The sequence below is a fragment of the Zootoca vivipara genome, chromosome 16 (genome assembly GCF_963506605.1).
Source record: "Zootoca vivipara chromosome 16, rZooViv1.1, whole genome shotgun sequence".
Lineage (NCBI taxonomy): Eukaryota > Metazoa > Chordata > Lepidosauria > Squamata > Lacertidae > Zootoca > Zootoca vivipara.
Window position 1 is genome coordinate 35,085,238 of NC_083291.1, and position 21,509 is coordinate 35,106,746.

A 21,509-nucleotide genomic window follows, 5' to 3' on the forward strand; every position below is an offset into this window, starting at 1 on the left:
GGGGAGGCAGGGCACAAACGGAATTACGGTATGTGTAGTAGAAATTTCTAGTGGAAATACACCAGTAATGCAAAATACCCCTGGGAGCGGGGGGTGGGGGAGTCTGGAGCGGCTGGGAGGTAAAGAAGGCTGAGCTCTCTCATCCTTCATGCACTCCAGCCATTCATATTTATCAGGTGCAGCCCTGATTTTCTGGTACTCATCCCTGTTAAATCTAAAGTGGGGATGAAATTATCCACTCAGTTTCCCAAAAATATTAACTCCCCTGCACAGATTGTGGTGTGATTCATCTGCTGCTTTACTGCAGAGAGAATAAATTTATCTGAAATGTTCGGGAGAGTGATGCTGGATCTTGTCAGGAAGTGGAGCTGGGAGGAGAAAGTATTGTAACAATTCTCACCAGCTACACTTTCTGGAACATCTTCAGAGTCACACGATGTGAAGCAACGTGGCTCCGGAGGGAATCCAGGAAGTTTGCCTTGTGGTGGCTTGTGGAGAGGGCCTTGCAGCACTGTAAGTAGCGTGGAGGCTTTTTAAAGTCAACAACAACAAAAAACAACAACACCCAAACACCTGGAAATCTCTTGGCCACACCATAAAGTTAAGCAAAGTATGTGAACAACCCCCTCCAAAAAATATTTTCCTCCCCCAGTGATCTTTCTTGAGGTTTTTGGTTCACCCAACAAATAGTTGGGGGGGATGGGGACAAAATGTTTGGCAAAATTCTAGTTAAATAATTCTACCTCTTATAGACTGCCCATATACAGTGGTACCTCTACTTACGAATAACTCTACTTACGAATGTTTCTACTTACGAATGGAGCTCCGTCCGCCATCTTGGATGCGGTTTAGATAGGATTTTTTCTACTTGCGAATTTTTAGATAGGGTTGCTTCTACTTACGATTTTTTTCTCCCAATGCATTCTTATGGGATTCTACTTACAATTTTTTTCAACTTACGGTACAAATGTGTGTTCGGAACGCATTAAATTCATAAGTAGAGGTACCACTGTATAAAAATTTAGATCTAGATCTTCGCTCTAGATCTTATGTAACCTGTGGACTACTATGGAATCCACTATAGCCATGATTTTCAGTTACCATCGTATTTCATGAATCTGTACCAAAATATCACTGATTATTCACCAAAGCCAGACTAAATGTTTTTCCATCAGAAGTACTAAATGGTAGACTATCTGGCATACCGTATCAGAACAGACTCTGCTTATGCTCTCAGGGTGTCAACTCTACACTGAGCAGTTCAAAGAAGCCAATTAATTAAACCCCTGTTGGTAAACTCAACTGGAAAATCCAAAACCTTCCACCTTAAGTATCTCCTTGGAGATATGTCAAATGATACTACCCTCCCTAGCTGTGGCTAAGTTTCTCTCAGAAGTAATAAGAAATATAAACCTACATGCTCTGGAATCCTTTCCCTGTATTTCTGTTTTATTTTGCTTTGTGGGTCTTTGGACCGAAATAAAGATTGTATGTATAAAACTTCCAGAGCGGTTCAAAGGTAAAACAAGAAGATTATTTAAAAAAACAAAAACATTTAAACACCAAACAATAAAAGAGCAGAATTAAAACAGCAATAAAATAATGAGACTTCAAAAAGAAGATGCCTCAGATGTTAAAAGCCTGGGAAATTTAAAAGTCAATGCTTGGCGCTGAAAAGAGCGAGCCTCCTTAAGGAGAGAGTCCTCTAACCAGGACACCACAACAGAGGAGGCCACCAGAAGGGCTCCAAGGATAATTTGAGTCATTAATTCTCTCCGTTTTGTGGGTATCTGGCTAATGCAACAACTTAACAAGCACAAATGAAACCTGAACAAATTTTCCTTGTTTTTTTTAAATTGGGAGTGATTCACCCACCATTCCTTTTCCCACTCATCCCCATTGTCCTTTGTTTTTTCTCTCATCTACCCGCTATCATTCCCCTGCAAAGTCTTGGCTGTAGCCTGCAAGTGGAGAAAGGTGTTTTCAAACACAGGACCAAGTAACATAGAGGGGAGGCGGCCGCAGATGGAAGAACCCATTTCCTGAAACCAAAGTATTCCTGTTTTTCCTCAGGGGAAACAAAAAAGGCGCCATCTTTTCTCTGCAAAAGGAGGGAGAGGGAAAGTGTGACAGGGAGGGCCGGAGCAAGGGAGTGCCAAAGGTTCTTTGGCAGGTTTGCTGGAACATTCCTGAGGCATTTGACACCTGCCTTTCACTCAGTCCTCCCAACACTTTTCTACTTCCTGTCCCAAGCAGGCTAGAAGCAAGCACATGCTCCCTTGCCGTGCCTGGATTGTGTGGGTGCTGCGTCTGTTTAGGGCAGTGGTTTTCAACCAGTGTGCCGTGGCACCCTGGGGTGTCTTGAATGATGGTCAGGGGTGCCACGGGCAACACTGGCCTCCGTCCCTCTTTCCTTCCTTCCCTCCCTCCTCGGATTCCCTCTTAAGTTTCTGCCTCCCAAAGGCTTCCACAGCAGTTTGTTGCAGCAACCCTGGCTACAAGCTCCCCAGGCGAATGATGCCTCTGGGGCTGGCCAGGGGGTGCTGGTTGCCAGGAGCTGAGGCAGCCTCAGAGGAGGAGGAGGAGGAGGAGGAGGAGAAGAAGAAGAAGAAGAAGAAGAAGAAGAAGAAGAAGAAGAAGAAGAAGAAGAAGAGGAGGAGGAGGAGGAGTAGGAGTTTGGATTTGATATCCCACTTTATCACTACCCTAAGCGACTAACATTCTCCTTTCCCTTCCTCCCCCACAACAAACACTCTGTGAGGTGAGTGAGGCTGAGAGACTTCAGAGAAGCGTGGCTAGTCCAAGGTCACCCAGCAGCTGCATGTGGAGGAGCAAGGAAGCGAACCCAGTTCACCAGATTACGAGTCCACTGCTCTTAACCACTACACCACACTGGTAAGCAAGCGGGCGAGGCAGCCCAGCAGCCAGTCCGCCAACCCTTGCTGTTGGGAATAGACAGACAAGGCCCAGGCCCCTGTGGGGCAATGTGAGGAGGCACCTCTCTTTGGGGCAGGGGGCACAGCTCAGGGAACAAGGGCGGCTGCAGCGGCTGCCCTGAGGACTCCCAAGGAGAGGGGAGAGGAGAGGAAGCTGAGAGAACCCTTCACAAGGGAGGGTGTTTGAAATAGGGTGAGAGGCTGCTAGCTCTGTAGGCAAGGGGTGACATAACTGGGCTCCTGAGCCCCACTGGGATGCCGCAGAAAGGATGTAGTTGGTCAAGGGAGGTCATGGGCTCAAAAAGGTTGAAAACCTCTGGTTTAGGGGGAAGGCTCCGGGCTTGGCCGTCTAAGCAGCAAGTGTTCTTCAGAGTGACTCTTCTCATGCTCCCCCATAGTGGGAAGTCTCTATTCATGCTTGTCTTGTTCACGGAGGGGCCACTCACAGGCATACCCTCCAACATTTCTGCAATTAAAATAGGGACATCCCATTCCATAATGATAATTTTACTATTTATACCCCACACATCATACTAGTTTGCCCCAGCCACTCTGGGCGCCTTCCAACATATATAAAAACACAATAAAACATTAAACATTAAAAAAACTTCCCTATACAGGACTGCCTTCAGACGGCTCAGGGGTCAGATACCCACCAACATTTATCCAATGAAAAGAGGGACAGCCTAAGGAAAAGTAGGACATTCCAGGATCAAATCAGAAACCGGGATGGCTTCTCTAAATCAGGGAAGTCCCTGAGAAATAGGGACAATTGGAGGTTTTGCTAACAGGTGATAGAGTGGCCCCTTTCCCAAAATTCTCTTGCAAAGGGCCATGGACCACCTTCATTGGCTGCACCCTCAGCCTGAGAAGGCCCTTAATTGGTGGAAGAGCACAAGAACAGATGACATACTAGGTCAACACAATGGACCATCTAGCTTAGCATCCCATAAGGCAGCCTTTCCCAATCTTGGAGTCTCCAGATATTTTGGACTACAACTCCCATCAGCCTCAGCCAGGATGACCAATGGCCAGGGATTTTGGGAGTTGTAGGTCCGACAACATCTGGAGGCCACCAGTTTGGGGGAGGCTGCCATAAGGCAATTTAGGCTAGGTAAATAAATCTAATAAATAAAATAAAATACCTCAGAGAATCATTTCTTGCACTGCCTCAAGCAACTTCCCCAAGAGAGCATGATGCATGATTCATGGTCTTCTTATTAGTTGTTGGCCAGAATCTGGCACTCAGAGATCAGGAGTATAGCCCCTTTGTGCTTTTTGCTCTATAGGATTCTTATTAGTTAGAGCACATCTCCTTGCTTTGCTCAATGTGACATAAGTTAGGCATCGTAGGTACCGCACAAATAAATGGTTTCTGCTGTCACTCTTCTGGCGCTCTTCACAAGCTCTTCCCTGGATGCTCAGTGGACCTTCCTCATAGGTCTTATTTTCTCACTGCCTCTGCTGACAGCTTCAATTGCTGCTTCTTTGAGGGCCTCCAGAGAGCCTTCTCTGGGCCTTGGCACCTGTTCAAAGTTCTGAAGGCTGGAAAGGGCCGGCTGCAAAGTCAAGAGCAAGGGCTCAGGCAGATGGCTAGAGCCAGGCGGATCTCCTAAGTAAATATAGGGGACTGGATTATTTTGTCAAATGTCGGGAAATAATCCAGTAAATTTGAATCAACTTGCATCAGTGTACTAGTTTTGAAATGGACCTAGCTCAGATCCAAAAGTTATCTGGACTTACCTTATTATTTCCAGGTCCGAGTTCACAGTTTTGTGAATGTGGATTGCATGTGGGACTATTTGTTTCAGGAAAAAAAAATGTGTTGTTTGTTTTCCAATCTGTAGATCAAAACTTCTTACCTATCAGTCTGCGCCAATGTAAATGTGTAAGCTTCTCCACAGCTGCAGTAAATTCCTTCTTTGATCACTACTCTGTTCTGAGTTTTTTTTAGGTCTGGATTTCCTTTTCATCAAAATTAATGCCCAAGGCAATGTACCTTGGGAAAAGGAAGAGGCAAATGGAATAAATGATTACATTTTTGGAAAAAAAACCAAAACAGAAGAGTCTGCAGATAAGTGTGAGTATTAAAACTTGTGCTGCTTGTTGCTAATCAAGTTGTGGACAATATCCTTTCTACGTGGCTCCCACAATGAACTTTTATTAGGTTTCCTCCAGTACAAAAGAGAGCACATCCAGGGCTGGGAGCAGAAGTGCAACACAGAAGGAAGACATGTGGACCCTATGCAACATTTTTGAATAGGAAAAGAAGAAGAAGAAATGTCCTTAGGGGATGCATGGAAATTGTTGCTCAGCTTCCAGTCTCCACAACGTGATCCCAGCTTCAAGCTGAATTTAATACAGCAGGAGCGGAAGCTCAGAAGCAAATGTAAAAGCAGCAATCACATATTAGAATTAGAGAATGTAGCAGTAGGGACCTATGCGTTCCATGATTTGGTGCATAGAGGGAAGTGGTTTTTAGACACACTAACAGAAACTGGATTAGGGAAGGAAATGAATTCAGAGTGGAGATACTGTGTACTATGTGGAGAGGGAGTTCTCTGTGCTTCAGGGGTCCACTGTGGACTGTGTTGTACTTCTGTTCCAGCACAAGAGTGATCCCCTAGCAATCTTTCTTAGGACTCAAAAGATCAGATATAGCAGACCCTCCGAGTGTCCCTATTTTCCAGGGACGTCCTTGATTTAGAGAAGCCGTCCTAGTTTCTGATTTGATCCCGGAATGTCCCACTTTTCCTTAGGATGCCCCTATTTTCACTGGAGAAATGTTGGAGGGAACAGAGTTATCCAACCCCCAAACAATCTGAAGGCGATCCTGTATAGGGAAGTGTTTTGTTTTTTTAATGTTTAATGTTTTATTATGTTTTTTTACTGTATATATGTTGGAAGCTGGCCAGAGTGGCTGGGGCAACCCAGTAAGATGTGTGCGGTATAAATAGTAAAATTATCATTATGGAATGGGACATCCCTATTTTCATCATCGGACAAATGTTGGAGGGTATGATATACGGCTATTCCCAGATTACCCTGATGGAGGGAACGAGGACAGGGAAGGCCCTTGTAATTCCTCTGGAGCTCAAACCAAGCCAAGTATGAAAAGGCAATAAGGCAATAGGAACTGCAGGCTTGCTTGCCTGTGTGTGAGAGGCTGTTGCAGGCAGAAGGGTGGCCTGGTACTGCAAAGGCGTTGGTGTGTGTTGAGATAACTTGCACCGCTGATCTTTGCAGGGCTGCCTCCTTTCTGCCACCTGCAAGGCTTGGTCCATCAGATATGATACCTCCCTTCTGACTCACCCTCAAAGGGAGTTTCCTGCCCATCACCTCCCCCAGCCCTTGCAGCTAAGGCTGGGCCCTTTTCCCAGCCATTCAAGGAATCCAATTACTGTACGCAGGGGGAACTAGGCGCCAAGGAGGCAGCCGAGTGACGCCAAAGGTGAGGACAACCTGTGCCACCAGGCATACGGACAGGGTCCAGGCAGCGTAGCTAAAAGGCCACAGGTGGCAAGTTTTCCTGTCTGCCTCTTGCAGTGGGCCGGACTCACAATGTCTCTCACGGAGCTCGCTTCCCTGTTTTGCAAAATAAAATCCATGTTTCACAGGCTTCTTCTCTAAGCTGATAGGTTGCACACTGGGACAACACAAACGTATTTGTGTGCTTCCTGAAGAGGCTGCACTACAAGATCTGAGAGGCGTGACCCAGGCTCTCTTGCTTACAGTGTCTCTGTAGATTCTGGCTGGGGCACAACCCTCAGGGCCCCTGTAGTCACTATACATTAGGCATAGGTGTGTTATTACAACCCCAAAGACTGCTTCCCCTCCCACAGCCCCTCCCTGCAGAGTTGCAGAGGCATCTTTGTAAGAGTAAACTCACATCTAGCAACCTGTAGAGGAGAAAGTGTAAGAGGAAAAGCAGGGACAGAAAGAAGGTTAGGGCTACCATATGCCTGCAATTTCCTGGACACATCTGGGATTCGTCCTTTGGAAATAGCGCTCTGGCAGAATCTCTGAAAATCATTAAAAAATGTCTGCAAAAACCCATACAGGTGAAACTCGGAAAATTAGAATATCGCCGAAAAGTGCATTTAATTCAGTAATGCAACTTAAAAGGTGAAACCAATATATGAGATAGATGCATGACATGCAAAGCAAGATATGTCAAACCTTTATTTGTTGCAATTGTAATTATTTGTCGTTAGGCGGGTCAATTATAAATGCAATGTAATTAATGAAATGTAACAGGGATGTTTATTTTTGTATTACTGTAACTATTTGTTTTATTACTGTGGAATTTCCAAAAGAAAGCATTTGTAAAAATTAAAAGAAAAATAATAAATAACAAAATTGCATTACTGAAATAAATGCACTTTTCGACGACAATCAAATTTTCCGAGTTTGACCTGCACCCTATGTTGGAAGTGTTGATTTTTTTGGGCAAATTTCTTAAAAAATAGCTCAAAAACTTATTCTTTTTTTGAAATTTTGCAAAAAATAAAATAAAAATAAAAGCAAAAAAGCTCAACCCTTCTCTATGCTATCACACAAAATCACCTCTTCTCATGCTGTGTTACCCTGGAAGAAGCAGCCATCAGAACGGTATTACATATGTTTGTGTGCAATTTAGCTACCAGATTATACTCAGATTGGGCACATTTTCAGATTGCACTCTGTACTTAAAACACTTGGGGCACAGGCCCATGGTGCAAATTTGCACAACATGCTAATTTATATGTGCAGGCGCATCTGGGAAATTAAGGTGGTGGCTGACCTCTTACCAGCAATGTACTTCACGGTGTGCCCTCCTAAGCACCGAGTTTTATTTATTTAAGTCTTTTAAGGGGGCGGCGGTATTGTGAAAGATCTGCAAAATGCTCCAAGCTTGGGGCCCTGGGGTCACATCCTAACTGTGCCCCTGGAAATAAGCATTAGGATTGCTGTAGAAAGTTCATTACAAGGCTGTGGAATAGTTTATTATTATTTTTAATATTTTTTATTAAAATTTTATATAACATGAAAACATAGCAAATTAACACAACAAAACATCAAAAACATCAAAAAACCAAAAAAACCACAACAATACAAACAATAAACACATACATCATCTTATATCATCTTTTTAAATCATTGTCCCTTTTGCTTCCCCAACTCCCCTCTATCTGATTTTCATTTTAAATTCATCTGTAACAGTTTCTATTTCATTACTTTTAATTTTCATCATCCCATATTTTTCTTAATTCATCTTAATCTCAGTCTTTTGAACTGTGGAATAGTTTAGGGCACATCTTTGCCCAGAGAACCCTGGGAACTGTAGTTCCGCGACGGGAGGTTAGGGATCTCTGATAGAGAGCCATCCAATTGTTCGATTTAGACAGTCATCTAACTGGTTGCCTCACCATTAGATTTCCCAGTATTTTGTGGGAGCGTGGGTAGGGGAAGGAGCCATGGCTATTAAGCTGGTATAAAACTGTGCTTAGTGTAGATATGCCCTTAAGCATAAATGCTGAGAAAATGTATCACTCTGTCTTCGTCAGCAGCTGCAGCACCAACCTGAGCAAACAGGGTGGTTGCCTCAAAGCATTGTTTGAGAGCAGAGACTTTGCCTTGCTTGAGTGCCCGTAATTCTTCCCATCGACAGCTATTGCCCTTAGGTGATCTCACAGGGAGGCATTAGATGCTGAAAGCGTCATACACCCAAGGCTACAGGGGCGTAGCCAGGATCAAAACTAGGAGGGGGCAAGCCATGGTCGTTCAGGGGCGGGGCCAAGGCACGGAAGGGGAGGGGCCACGAAGTGGGCGGGACTAAAGGGCCAGCGGGCCTGATGATATCGTGGCGGCGGCAGCAGCGGCCACCTTGTGCTTCTGGGGCTGGCAGCATTGGCGGCTACCCTGCTTGGCTGGAGAGGACCGGAGGGTCGGGCAGGCGAGAGGGGGTGGCAGGGCGGGTGAGGGCGAGGCAAGACACGGCCGCAGCCACGACGGCTCCGAGGCGTTGCTGCATATCAGCATAATATTTCAACCATGGTTCAAGCCCCACCTTAGGAAAAAAATTCTGCATTGCAGCGGGTTGGACTAGATGACCCTTGTGGTCCCTTCCGACTACAATTCTACGATTCTATTGATATATTACCATACCATATGCATCGTTCTGCTTTCTTGAATTGTCCTACTCCTAGGCATAGCAGCCAACTCCTAGAGGCCTAGGTGCCTCCCCCCCCCCAATTACTGGTAAATACCGTATTTGAAAGAGTCATCCCCCCATGTTGATGGGCTTTCTATGTGGGGCTTATCTGCCCCCCCCCGTATTTTATTAAGGATGGAAGAGGGAGGGAAGGAAGGAAGAAATAGAGAGAGGGATAACTCGTATTTGTGGGTGCCTCTGGGTGACGCTGTGATGCTGGAACTCTGCATGTACAGGAGCCTTGTAAGCAGCTTTCTCTCTGCTTGATTTACAGCAGGCACGTCCAACAGGTAGATTGTGATCTACCAGTAGATCACTGGATGTCTGTGGTAGATCACTGGTAGGTCACTGGCACCCCTAAAAAAAGCTCACCCAAAATTTTCCTCCTCCCTCAAAAAAGTTGAACTATGACCTGAAGCCCTAAACAAAAATGGGCCTCCCTCCCTCCTAAAAGAAGCTTCCCTTCCTTTAAAAAAAATTCAACAGCTTTGACCTGAACCCCCCAAAAGGGGGTAGATCACCCCCAGTTTTAAACTCTGAGTAGATCACAGTCTCTTGGGAGGTGGCCACCCCTGATTTACAGTATACAGATGCAGGAGGAGGGGCAGACTGGAACACCAATGCTTTTTATAAACATCACTGTGTCTGTCAAAGCTACAGCCTCCCCCCTTTCTTATTCACTTCTTTTTAGCCTTGCAGAGCCACCTTAGTCAAATTGAATCCTCTGAGTCTGCACCCTCATTAAATCGCCAATAGAACTCTTAATGCTCCTGAATGCTCATTAACAACTCCCACTTAAGAACAATAGGGTGAAATGGTCAGCTATCAAATCTTGCCTGGGGATATATGCTCCATTGTCTTAACTGCTTAACTACTGGTAGCCACTTTGCTTTATTTATTTGATGTGTTTTTGTTACAGCTGTGTCTCCCCCCCCCCGCAAGCGGAGACTTAGCTGCTCTTGCTAAAGCAAAGCCCTTTCCACTTCAGTTTTTGGAGGGGAAAAGTGCTGGTTATGGTCTGTAAAATACATTATTTTTTTTGCTTCTGGGGGGGGGCAGCTGCCCCCTCCTGCCCCCCCTTGCCTACACCCATGCAAGGCTATCATGTGACTGAATTTAGTTTTAACATCTCACATGGCTGCCTTGAAACCAATTGCCAGAGCCCATAGCAATACAGTGGCACCTGAGTGGCCCAAAGTTCAGTGGTGCCTTGCAAGACGAATTTAATTCGTCCCGCGAGTCGCTTTCATAGAATCATAGAATCATAGAGTTGGAAGAGACCACAAGGGCCATCCAGTCCAACCCCCTGCCAAGGAGGAAACACCATCAAAGGATTCTTGACATATGTCTGTCAAGCCTCTGCTTAAAGACCTCCAAAGAAGGAGACTCCACCACACTCCTTGGTAGCAAATTCCACTGCCGAACAGCTCTTACTGTCAGGAAGTTCTTCCTAATGTTTAGGTGGAATCTTCTTTCTTGTAGTTTGAATCCATTGCTCCGTGTCCGCTTCTCTGGAGCAGCAGAAAACAATCTTTCTCCCTCCTCCATATGACATCCTTTCATATATTCGAACATGGCTATCATATCACCCCTTAACCTTCTCTTCTCCAGGCTAAACATACCCAGCTCCCTAAGCCGTTCCTCATAAGGCATTGTTTCCAGGCCTTTGACCATTTTGGTGGCTTTGTATAGCGAAAAATTTGTTTTGCAAAGCGGCTCCCATAGGAACACATTGAAGTGCGGTTTCCCATAGAGTGCCTCGCAAGACGAATGAAAAAAATATCATCCTATAGGGTGCCTCGCAAGACGAATTTTTTTTATTCGTCTTGCGAGGCACCCTATGGGACAAAAAAAATCGTATTGCAAAGCGCGCCATAGGAAACTTCGTCTTGCGAGTCTGCATTGAAATCACAAAACGCATTCGTCTTGCGAAAAATTCGTCTTGTGAGGCATTCGTCTAGCGAGGTACCACTGTAATCCGTTCTGGAAGGCCGTTCTGAGGCCCTACTGTACTCCTGAGGTGTTTGGGGTGGCAGCAAGAGGAAATGGGAGACATTTTTGCTCTATTGTTTTGTTCTCCGCTGAGCAGCAGGGGGAGCAGCAGGGGAAGAGAATGAACAGGGAAGATCATACGACATCACCATCTGAATCCTGAACCACATAGCAGGAGAAACTGATTAATGAATGAATATGTGAGCCCTGCACAGAGCAGTCACTTCCTCTCCCAGCTGTGATGCTCTCATCCTCCAAAGGGTCCCTGACATCCAGGGGCAACCCTACATCTCTTGATGCCTGGAGGCAGAGAAATTTCAAATGGAGAGCTTTCTTTCTCTCGCAGAGCTTCCAGGCCACCTGCTTATTGATCACACCTCTTAATTTGTTTGCAGGGGAATTAGATGGTGCTGGCTGTTCAATGAACATCCATTCTGATTTGCTTGCGGGGAGGTTAGATGACCTTGCAAGTGTCATCCCACTCTTTCCAGTGCATTTCCCCATCACTTTCCTTACTGCAAGAATTCGGATCTTTGTAGGAAGCAGTTTTGTTGCCGGTGCTTTAATTTATCTCTGTGCTTAGGGATGGGGAAATGTTTCCATTTTGGTTTATCTCATTTTCTAATTTTTTCCACTCATAAGTTCAGTTCTCCACATTTCCACATCTGCCTGTGAAAATGTTTTTGTCCTCGCGAAAATTCACCAGCATTTTAGTGCAAATATCTCCTAATATACACATTTGTGTGTGCGATTTTGCCTATTGTACACATTTTTGTAAAGCACTTCTCCCCAATACAATGGGGAGAAAATAAATAGGTAACTAACAGAGAGGCTAAAATTGTGGGTGAAAAGGGTTCTGCTTGTGTCTCCCAGCATGCTTTGCATTTAATGCCCCTGCCCTTTTTATAAAAATTCAGCAGACTCTGAGTGGCACCCTGCTGCTGTCAGATCTAGTTTGAACCTGAAGTGCACAGTTAACAGGCGTACTTGAATGGCACATGTGTTCACAAGCACTTATTGGCTGTATGGTCCCTTTATGTTTTGGGCGCTTCCATTTTGGGTGGGATTCAGTCACATAATCCAGAAAATTCAGCTTACACAATTATAGTTGATTGGGAGGTCTTGCACAATGAACATACCTCCTCAATTTTCAGACTTTCTGCAATAAGGAAAGTAACAGGGGAATGCACCAAAAAGTGTGGGATAACGCTTGCTTTGGTTGGCGCAATGTCATCTCTAAGCTCCCTTCAGACAACTCAGAATGAATGATAATCCCAAAGCCAATGTCATCTAATTTTCCTGAAACCAAATCAGGCTCAATGAACAGGTTGTCTGGAAGCACCATATGCATTTTAACTATCTCAAGTGTAGGCCTAAAAATATAGTACGTGAAGTGGCCTTGAAGTGCCATTCCAGATTACCAAATAGGCAGAGGAAGCACTGGCCTTTGGGCCCCATGCCTTTTAGGGACTCTGCGACAACAGATCAAAACGATATTGAATATTGTTGAAAGGAAATCACAATCAACCTTTCTTGGTTCAATGTTATCCTACTAGATTATGTGCCCGAGGGGCCCCCTGAGCACTGTCAAAGTGGCTGGGCAAGGCTGTTTCCCTCATTCTCTTGAGTCGTTCTGAGTCACGGTGCAGGGCACTGTTGTCATTCCAGATCAGTTAACAGGGCTTGGAAGGATATGATCTTGTGGAACGTGTGCAGGTGTCGGGTGAACAAGGTGTGGCGAGGTTATGCTCATTGTGATCTCCAGTGCTCTGCTAGCTTGGAAATCTCTGTGGCCAAGAAGAGAACTGGGAAGCCAAGAACCCGTGACGAGGAGGCAGGGCTGGCCCCAGAGGAGGTGACCTACCAGGCTGCATCAAAGAGCCTTTGTGTGTGCCGAGACCGAGCGGGAATACTGTCGCCACGGCCCCACCCTGCCGGTGACTCACTGGCGCATTACTGGGGCCTGACTCACCACCAGGCGGGCTTCCCTCCCCCCCCCACGCCATGCCTTCCCATGGGGGACCCAGTGCCAGCAGCCCATGGCAGCTGAATTGGGGGTCATGGGACAGCAGGTGGTTCACACACCAGATACAGTTAGAGAACTCTTGATCAGGGAGGCCGGCAAAAGACGCTTTGGTCTGGGATAGACGGACAAGCTTTGGGGAAGATGCACAACACACTCCTGTACACATGACAACAGGAACACTCAACACTCCTGGGATGGCGAGATGTGTGCAAAGAGACGGAGAGGCATGAAGCTGGGTTGTGCTTGCTCTTTGCATGCCAGCCCGGTCCAGTCCAGCCCTACAAAGGCAGTTTTGCCCCCTCCTGACTCGGCTGCCGCCCAGGGCTTTTCCAGGGTGTGAGTCACCACTCTGCGTCCCGTGGCTCCCATCAGCTGCTTCGCTCATACAGGGGGGGGGGGGGCTTCTCGTTTACCTCCATTCACTTGCATTCAATTCTCCCTACGGCAGTGGGATACCCCAGGAAACCCCAGTCTTCATTTAGGCCCTGAAAGACATGGCAGGGAACTCTGTAGAGGCCCAGCACAAACGGGACGCTTCGTATCCCAAATATTTTTCAAACAAAGGACAAGCCTGGAAGCAATAACAGGCTTCCGCAGGAAGCTGATGAATTGGACAGAAGGGACTTCTGAGTCAGAAAGAGCCTTGAAGCTAGACTGGACAGCCTCATTGCTCCATACAGGGCATAAGGGTTAGGAAAAAATATGTTTCTTGTACATGTTTCTTGTAACATGTAGCTGCCACTGTTCCATGTAGCTTGGAGGTAGTCTGCATAGGCTTCTGGACCTATCTCTGTCTCTGGATGCCTAGGTGACTGCTGTGAACTTAGGCTGGGGTACCAGATAAGCCTGGAGGATGTCAATCATAGAATCATAGAATCATAGAGTTGGAAGAGACCACAAGGGCCATCCAGTCCAACCCCCTGCCAAGCAGGAAACACCATCAAATCATTCTTGACATATGCCTGTCAAGCCTCTGCTTAAAGACCTCCAAAGAAGGAGACTCCACCACACTCCTTGGTAGCAAATTCCACTGCCGAACAGCTCTTACTGTCAGGAAGTTCTTCCTAATGTTTAGGTGGAATCTTCTTTCTTGAAGTTTGAATCCATTGCTCCGTGTCCGCTTCTCTGGAGCAGCAGAAAACAACCTTTCTCCCTCCTCTATATGACATCCTTTTATATATTTGAACATGGCTATCATATCACCCCTTAACCTTCTCTTCTCCAGGCTAAACATACCCAGCTCCCTAAGCCGTTCCTCATAAGGCATCGTTTCCAGGCCTTTGACCATTTTGGTTGCCCTCTTCTGGACACGTTCCAGCTTGTCAGTATCCTTCTTGAACTGTGGTGCCCAGAACTGGATGGCGAAGCATGCCTTACAATCAGGCTATGGTGAAGCGTGCCTTACAATGCCATGGGCTTTATGTTGCAAAGGGATAGTTGAGATCCAATATTTCTGTGTTGTTGAGAATAGTGGGATGTCAAGAGGGTTTGCGGGGCACCTTAAAGTTTTTGTTGGGTTAGAGAGCCCCTTTCGCCTGATAGGATAAGTGGAGAAAGGATGAGGACGTGGCAATCAGGCCCATGCTTTCTGTCGCATCAAATTCCACTCCAGATAGGCTGAAAATAAGTTGTGCCATTGCAAGTAAGGACACACGGCTCCTGGTTTAGTAGATGAGGGGCATAATGGACAGGCCAAACCTGGGGATGACTCCAATGTAATCTGTCCTCCGCACACGTGAAAAAAAAACACATGTAAAATCCATGCACATTTTCCAGTAAAGTTCCATGTGAGAGGAAAGAATGGCAGATCCTCCAATTGTCCCTATTTCCCAGGTACGTCACTGATTTAGAGAAGCCATCCAGGTTTCTGATTTGATGCCAGAATGTCCCACTTTTCCTTAGGATGTCCCTATTTTCATTGGAGAAATGTTGGAGGGTACGGAGTTATCCGACCCCCGAGCTGTCTGAAGGCAATCCTATATAGGGAAGTTTTTTTTAATGTTTAATGTTTTATTATGTTTTTATATATGTTGGAAGGCACCCAGAGTGGCTGGGGCAAACCAGTAAGATGTGTGGGGTATAGATACAGTAGTAAAATTATGGAAGGGGACGTCCCTATTTTCATTGGAGAAATGTTGGAGGGTATGGAATGGCTGATGAAATATACAGTGGTACCTCGTGTTACAGACACTTCAGGTTACAGACGCTTCAGGTTACAGACTCCCCTAACCCAGAAATAGTACCTCGGGTTAATAACTTTGCTTCAGGATGAGAACAGAAATCGTGCAGCAGCAGCGGCTGCGGGAGGCCCCATTAGCTAAAGTGGTACCTCAGGTTAAGAACGGTTTCAGGTTAAGAACAGACCTCCAGAACAAATTAAGTTCTTAACCCAAGGTATCACTGTACTTGGAGTTCTGCAGTGATTTCATGCTCTTTATTGCAGCTTGTAAAACAGTGGTTGAATTTCCCCCCCAAACCTCAGGCTTTTATATACATTATTTACACAATGAGTCCGTCTGATTGGCTGAGTCTGCTTCCCTCCTGGAGCCTGATTGGTCTTTTCCTGCAGGCCAATCAGTTGTTGCATTCTAGGATCCTACCAGCCTAATAGGCTGATTAACTTCCTCCTGGAGCCTGATTGGCCTTCTCCTGCAAGCCAATCTGGTTGTTGCATTCTAGGATCCTACCTTCCTCTTGTTCTAGGATCCAAGCTTAGTGCATAACAGCTGAACAATCTAATCACACTCTCTGCAGAGATGCAGCAGAAAGACCTGCCCTCGGCAGAAGGTGATTGGAAGGAGACTGCAAACCACGCAGAGATGTGGTGGACAGCCTCCTCTGTCTTGTGGCTCTTTGGGGCTCACATACTGGTAATTACTGACCTAAGGAACTGCAGCCCGTATGATTCTCACTTGACGTTGGTTCAGAATCTGGGCTGGCCTTTGTGCAGCTGCCTAGAACAGATTTCCATCTGTTCCACTGCTGCAGAAATCCGTTCCGCTCTCGCCCTGTCTTCCCCAAGAATCCTCGGGGCTGTAGTGTAATTGTGTCAGGAATTGTGGTACGGTGAGGGGCAAACTATGGTTCTCATCCCATTGTTCTTTTGTGGGGGAAATGTGCATTAAACGTGCACAGCCTCGGTCCTCAAGACCCACTGGACCTCGGAGGGCCAGTCCCACAAAGTGCTAGCCAGAGTAGTCGGACGCTGAGCCCCAGCTGGTTTTTAGAAATCAGGGTGGGAACCCAAAGCAGCACAGTCTGAGAGCAGCAGGGGGAGGCCGGGCTGCTGGCTGGTGAGGCCTGAAGCTGGCTGCCAGCCAGCCGAGATGGTTCTGTTTCTTGTGACTCATGCCGCTGTGAGTCACCCACACACGGCAGCCCTTTTGGAGGATTAACAAACACTGTGTCACTGGGCAACAGAAAACAGAATGGGGAGAGAGAGAGAGAGAGAGAGAGAGATTCCCCATACCCCACAGTGACAAAACAAACAAACTCCCTACCCGCCCCATATCCCAGGCTCCCTGTATTCCAGGCTTTGCGTCCGCCACACTGGCTGATGGGACGGGGAGATGCTGCTCTTTGCTGCAGGAAGTCAACAGAGAATGACTGGGTGGAGGTGATCCCTGTGTTCCTGGGTGTGTGTCTCATTCCGCTGCTCATTATTACATAATTGACCACATATGGCTGCTTATATTTTAAGGAATTAGCTTAATCCCTTTAATAACATACCACACAAACTTTCTCCCCATTATGGCAGTCTATGTGAGTGTGGCAGAGTTTGTTCCACGAAGAGTGCTGAGCTGCAGAGAGGGAACCCAAAAGTCCTGCCTCCCAACACATGCACCCATTATGTATTTATGAAAGAGAGAGAGAGAGAGAGAGAGAGAGAGAGAGAGAGAGAGAGAGAGAGAGAGAGAGAGAGAGCGGCTTGCAGATAAAAACGAGAATCGCTAAAAACATACAGTAGAAGGGGGGAAAACCATTAAAAAGACAATTAAAACATGGGTAGAATTAAAACTATAGACATACTTTAAAATCTGTTTAAAACACTTGCAAATAATTACAATGAAAATGTTTTCCCAGGCCGCAGGTTTGACACATTAGCAGCACCCACGCCAGAACTGCAACACCTTGCAGAATGGGGTATTCGCTCGCATGGTGTGTGGAACAATGCCTGTGTACACCCAATACATTTAAAGCACGTGATCTCCCTCCCTCCCCCAATCCCAGGAACTGTAGTTTACTCCTTAAAGGTAAAGGGACCCTAACCATTAGGTCCAGTCGTGACCGACTCTAGGGTTGCGGCACTCATCTCGCATTATTGGCCGAGGGAGCCGGCGTACAGCTTCCAGGTCAAGTGGCCAGCATGACAAAGCTGCTTCTGGCAAACCAGAGCAGCACATGGAAACGCCGTTTACCTTCCCGCCGGAGCGGTACCTATTTATCTACTTGCACTTTGATGTGCTTTCGAACTGCTAGGTTGGCAGGAGCTGGGACCAAGCAAAGGGAGCTCACCCTGTCGCGGGGATTCAAACCGCCGACCTTCTGATCGGCAAGCCCTAGGCTCTGTTTTTTAACCCACAGCGCCACCCGCGTCCCTTAGTTACAGAGCTACAATTCCAAGCACCCTTAGCAAATTCTTAGTTACAGAGCTACAATTCCAAGCACCCTTAGCAAATTAAAATCCCCAGGATTCTTTGGGGGAAGGTCACAGGTGCTTCGAATGTATGGTGTGTACAAGACCAATTTGACCACACGTGGATTATGCTCCAATTCTGCAGTTCCCCCTTGCTCCTTTCCACATGGATGGGCAAAGCGCTCAGCATATTTTACTCCATGGTGCACCAGGACTAGACATGCTTAGCGAGTCAACTACCGGCTACAGCAGGCTTGGGGCAGCAGCAGACAGATCAGAGCACAATCCAGTGGGAAGTTTTCTTGTACAAGTCACTTTGAAATAGAGCTATTTTCCAGTCCAAAGGGGTGAGGGCAGAGAGACTTCCGAGTGCTACGTTTTTTTTCAAATGTTTTGCATTTGAAAGTTGCAAGAAAGGAAATTCTGATTAAACTTCAGGAAGAGTTTTCTGACAGTGGACCTTGGAGGTTTTTAAATAGAGGTTCGGTGGCTATCTGTCATGGGTGCTCGAGCTGAGATCCCCGCACTGCAGGGGGTTGGACTAGATGACCCTTGGGGCTCCCTTCCAACTCTACAATTCTATGATTCTATGATTTGGAGTCGCTTCCCAACATCTTTTGCCTTCTGCACCACGTCACCCTGGCCCAAGCCCACCTCACTAAGCAGCACCAAATGTCTGTTATACAGCAGATCACCCAGAGGTCTGATCATGCAGCCACAGAATCATAGACTTGTAGAGCTGAAAGGGGTGCTGAGGGTCATTTAGTCCAACCCCCTGCAATGCAGGACTCTCAGCGCAAGCACCCATGACTATATTCATGCAGCCTGGCCTGTTGGTGAGCCCTGATCAAAAACCTGAGAGAGAGAGAGAGAGAGAGAGAGAGAGAGAGAGAGAGAGAGAGAGAGAGAGAGAGAGAGAGAGAGAGAGAGAGAGAATGATAGAACAAGACGTCTCTGACCCCTCCTAAAACCACACAAAAGGAAACACCACAAGAATGTCAACTCTTTTCATTTCGGCGCAAACTAAAAACCTACTTGCTCATCCGGGCATTTGCAGGATGTTAGATATGAGCTAGTCTGCTCTGGGTTTTGTTTTTATTAAAGACTTTGTGCTTTTAAACTACAGCATTTTGTGCTTTTAAAAACTACAGCATTTTATCCACTGGCTTTGGTGTGTAATGAGCTGTGATCTTATTTATTTGTATTGCCTCCATTGTAATATTGGGACAGTATTTTATTCCATCTTGAGACCTGAAGGGTGAGTTAGAAATACAGGCAACGAATGATTACTGCGTGTCTGAAAGATGTGCGATCGTGCAGGCGCACAAGGTGTGGAAGCATGGGTATAGCCAGGATTTTGGGGGTGAAGGCAGGACTTTGTTGGGGGGGCAGGGCTTTTTGTTGGGGGGGCAGAACCGATGCGATCGGTCAGTTAGTTATGTATTTTTATTGTTTTAGATAATCTGGGGGGGAGCTCCCCCCTCTGCCGCCCCTGTGAATCCTGCCGCCCGATGCACACTTGCCTCAGGGGTGGGCCGGCCCTGCAAGGAGTCATGTGAACATACCCTTTGAGCCCTTTCCAAATGTTCCACACACCTCAGGGGTCCCTACTCAACCAAACCTTTGGCATATCAGGCAAGGTTTTTAGCTGGGGCAATTAGAATAAGATAATAATAATAATAATAATAATAATAATAATAATAATAATATATTTATACCCCGCCCATCTGGCTGGGTTTCCCCAGCCACTCTGGGCGGCTTACAACAGAAAAATAAAACACAGTGATCTATTAAACATTAAAATGCCTCCCTGAACAGGGCTGCCTTCAGATGTCTTCTAAAAGTCTGGTAGTTGTTTTCCTCATTGACATCTGATGGGAGGGCGTTCCACAGGGCGGGCGCCACTACCGAAAAGGCCCTCTGTCTAGTTTCCTGCAACTTGGCTTCTCACAATGAGGGAACTGCCAGAAGACCCTCGGTGCTGGACCTCAGTGTCTGGGCAGAACAATGGAGGTGGAGACGCTCCTTCAGGTATACTGGACCAAGGCCATTTAGGGCTTTAAAGGTCAGCACCAACACTTTGAACTGTGCTTGGAAACGTACTGGGAGCCAATGTAGATCTTTCAAGACCGGTGCCGCATTCTGGATTAGTTGTAGTTTCCGAGTCACCTTCAAAGGTAGCCCCACGTAGAGTGCATTGCAGTAGTCCAAGCGAGAGATAACTAGAGCATGCACCACTCTGGCGAGACAGTCTGCAGGCAGGTAGGGTCTCAGCCTGCGTAGCAGACATAGCTGCCAAGTTTTCCCTTTTCTCGCGAGGAAGCCTATTCAGCATAAGGGAATTTCCCTTAAAAAAAGGGAGAACTTGGCAGCTATGGTAGCAGATGGAGCTGATAGACAGCTGCCCTGGACACAGAATTGACCTGCGCCTCCATGGACAGCTGTGAGTCCACTATTTGACTATTGATTCAAAACCCCAAAATGTATTTTATATAATTGACTTTTTTGTTACTATTCTTTGTATGGTTGTTTTATTGCTATGGCCAATGGCTGACGCAAATAAAGATTCATTCATTCATTCTATCAGGCACCTCCAGGTTGACTGTTGTGTGTGTGTGTTGTTGTTGTTATGTGTGTGTGTTTGTGTTTGTGTGTGTGTGCTGCCATTTGGATTTCCCAGCCTGGGAGGCAAGATCTCTTGGGCCAGTGCTGGAGCTGCTGCATACTTCTAACAGCCTCAAGAATACTGCTCCACGTGATGTCCCTTTCCAGCCTGGCACTGCGCTTGGAATCCAGGAGGCCCTGGCAGGCCTATGTTTTCATCACCACGTCACTCTCCCCATGGAAAGATCTGGCAACGGATGCTAGTATTCCAGTAGCAAAGAGAGCAGGGCTCCCTTATGATGGATACCGTTCAAAAACAGGATCCTTGCCCAGAAAAGCTGGCAATTCAGAGCAGGCTGCGGTAGCATCAAAGAGCTGGTAATAGGAGCATTTGGGTGTTTTTTTTTTAAAAAAAGGCTTGACAGTTCCATCTTTATTGAACTGTTGCAACAGGGTGCTCCCCTCACAGGCAGGAGAAAGGAGGGGGACCCAGAACAAAGGTGTGGCTGCCCTTATATGCATTAAGGCCAGGAGGGCTCAAAGATCCCGGACCATCATACCCTCCAATATTCCTCAGATGAAAATAGGAATGCAGTTGTACCTTGGATTCCAAACACCTTGTGAGTTGAACGTTTTGGCTCCCGAACGCCACAACCCCAGAAGCGAGTGTTCCGGTTTGCGAACATTCTTTGGAACCCGAACGTCCAACGTGGCTTCCATGGCTTCCGATTGGCTGTAGGAACTTCCTGCAGCCAATTGGAAGCCGCGCTTTGGTTTCCGAACGTTTTGGAAGTCGAACGGATTCCGTTTGACTTCCGAGGTACGACTGTATTTCGCACTCCGCTCCCAACTTACCCCCTTTGACCCCTCATTTTTTTTGCCCTCTTCCCCAAAGCATTTTCTACCAGAAGGGCGAGGGGCATCATCAGGACACCAATGGGACACAGCACACAAGCCCCTCCAACATACTGAGAAAACCCCGTAATTCTGATTTATTTTATTCTTTGGTAGATTTACAAAAAGAAAAACACACACCCAATAATTTTTTTTTAGAAAGGGGCAAGATTAGACACGGGCACACAATTCCCCCCCCAATAATAATAATAATAATAATAATAATAA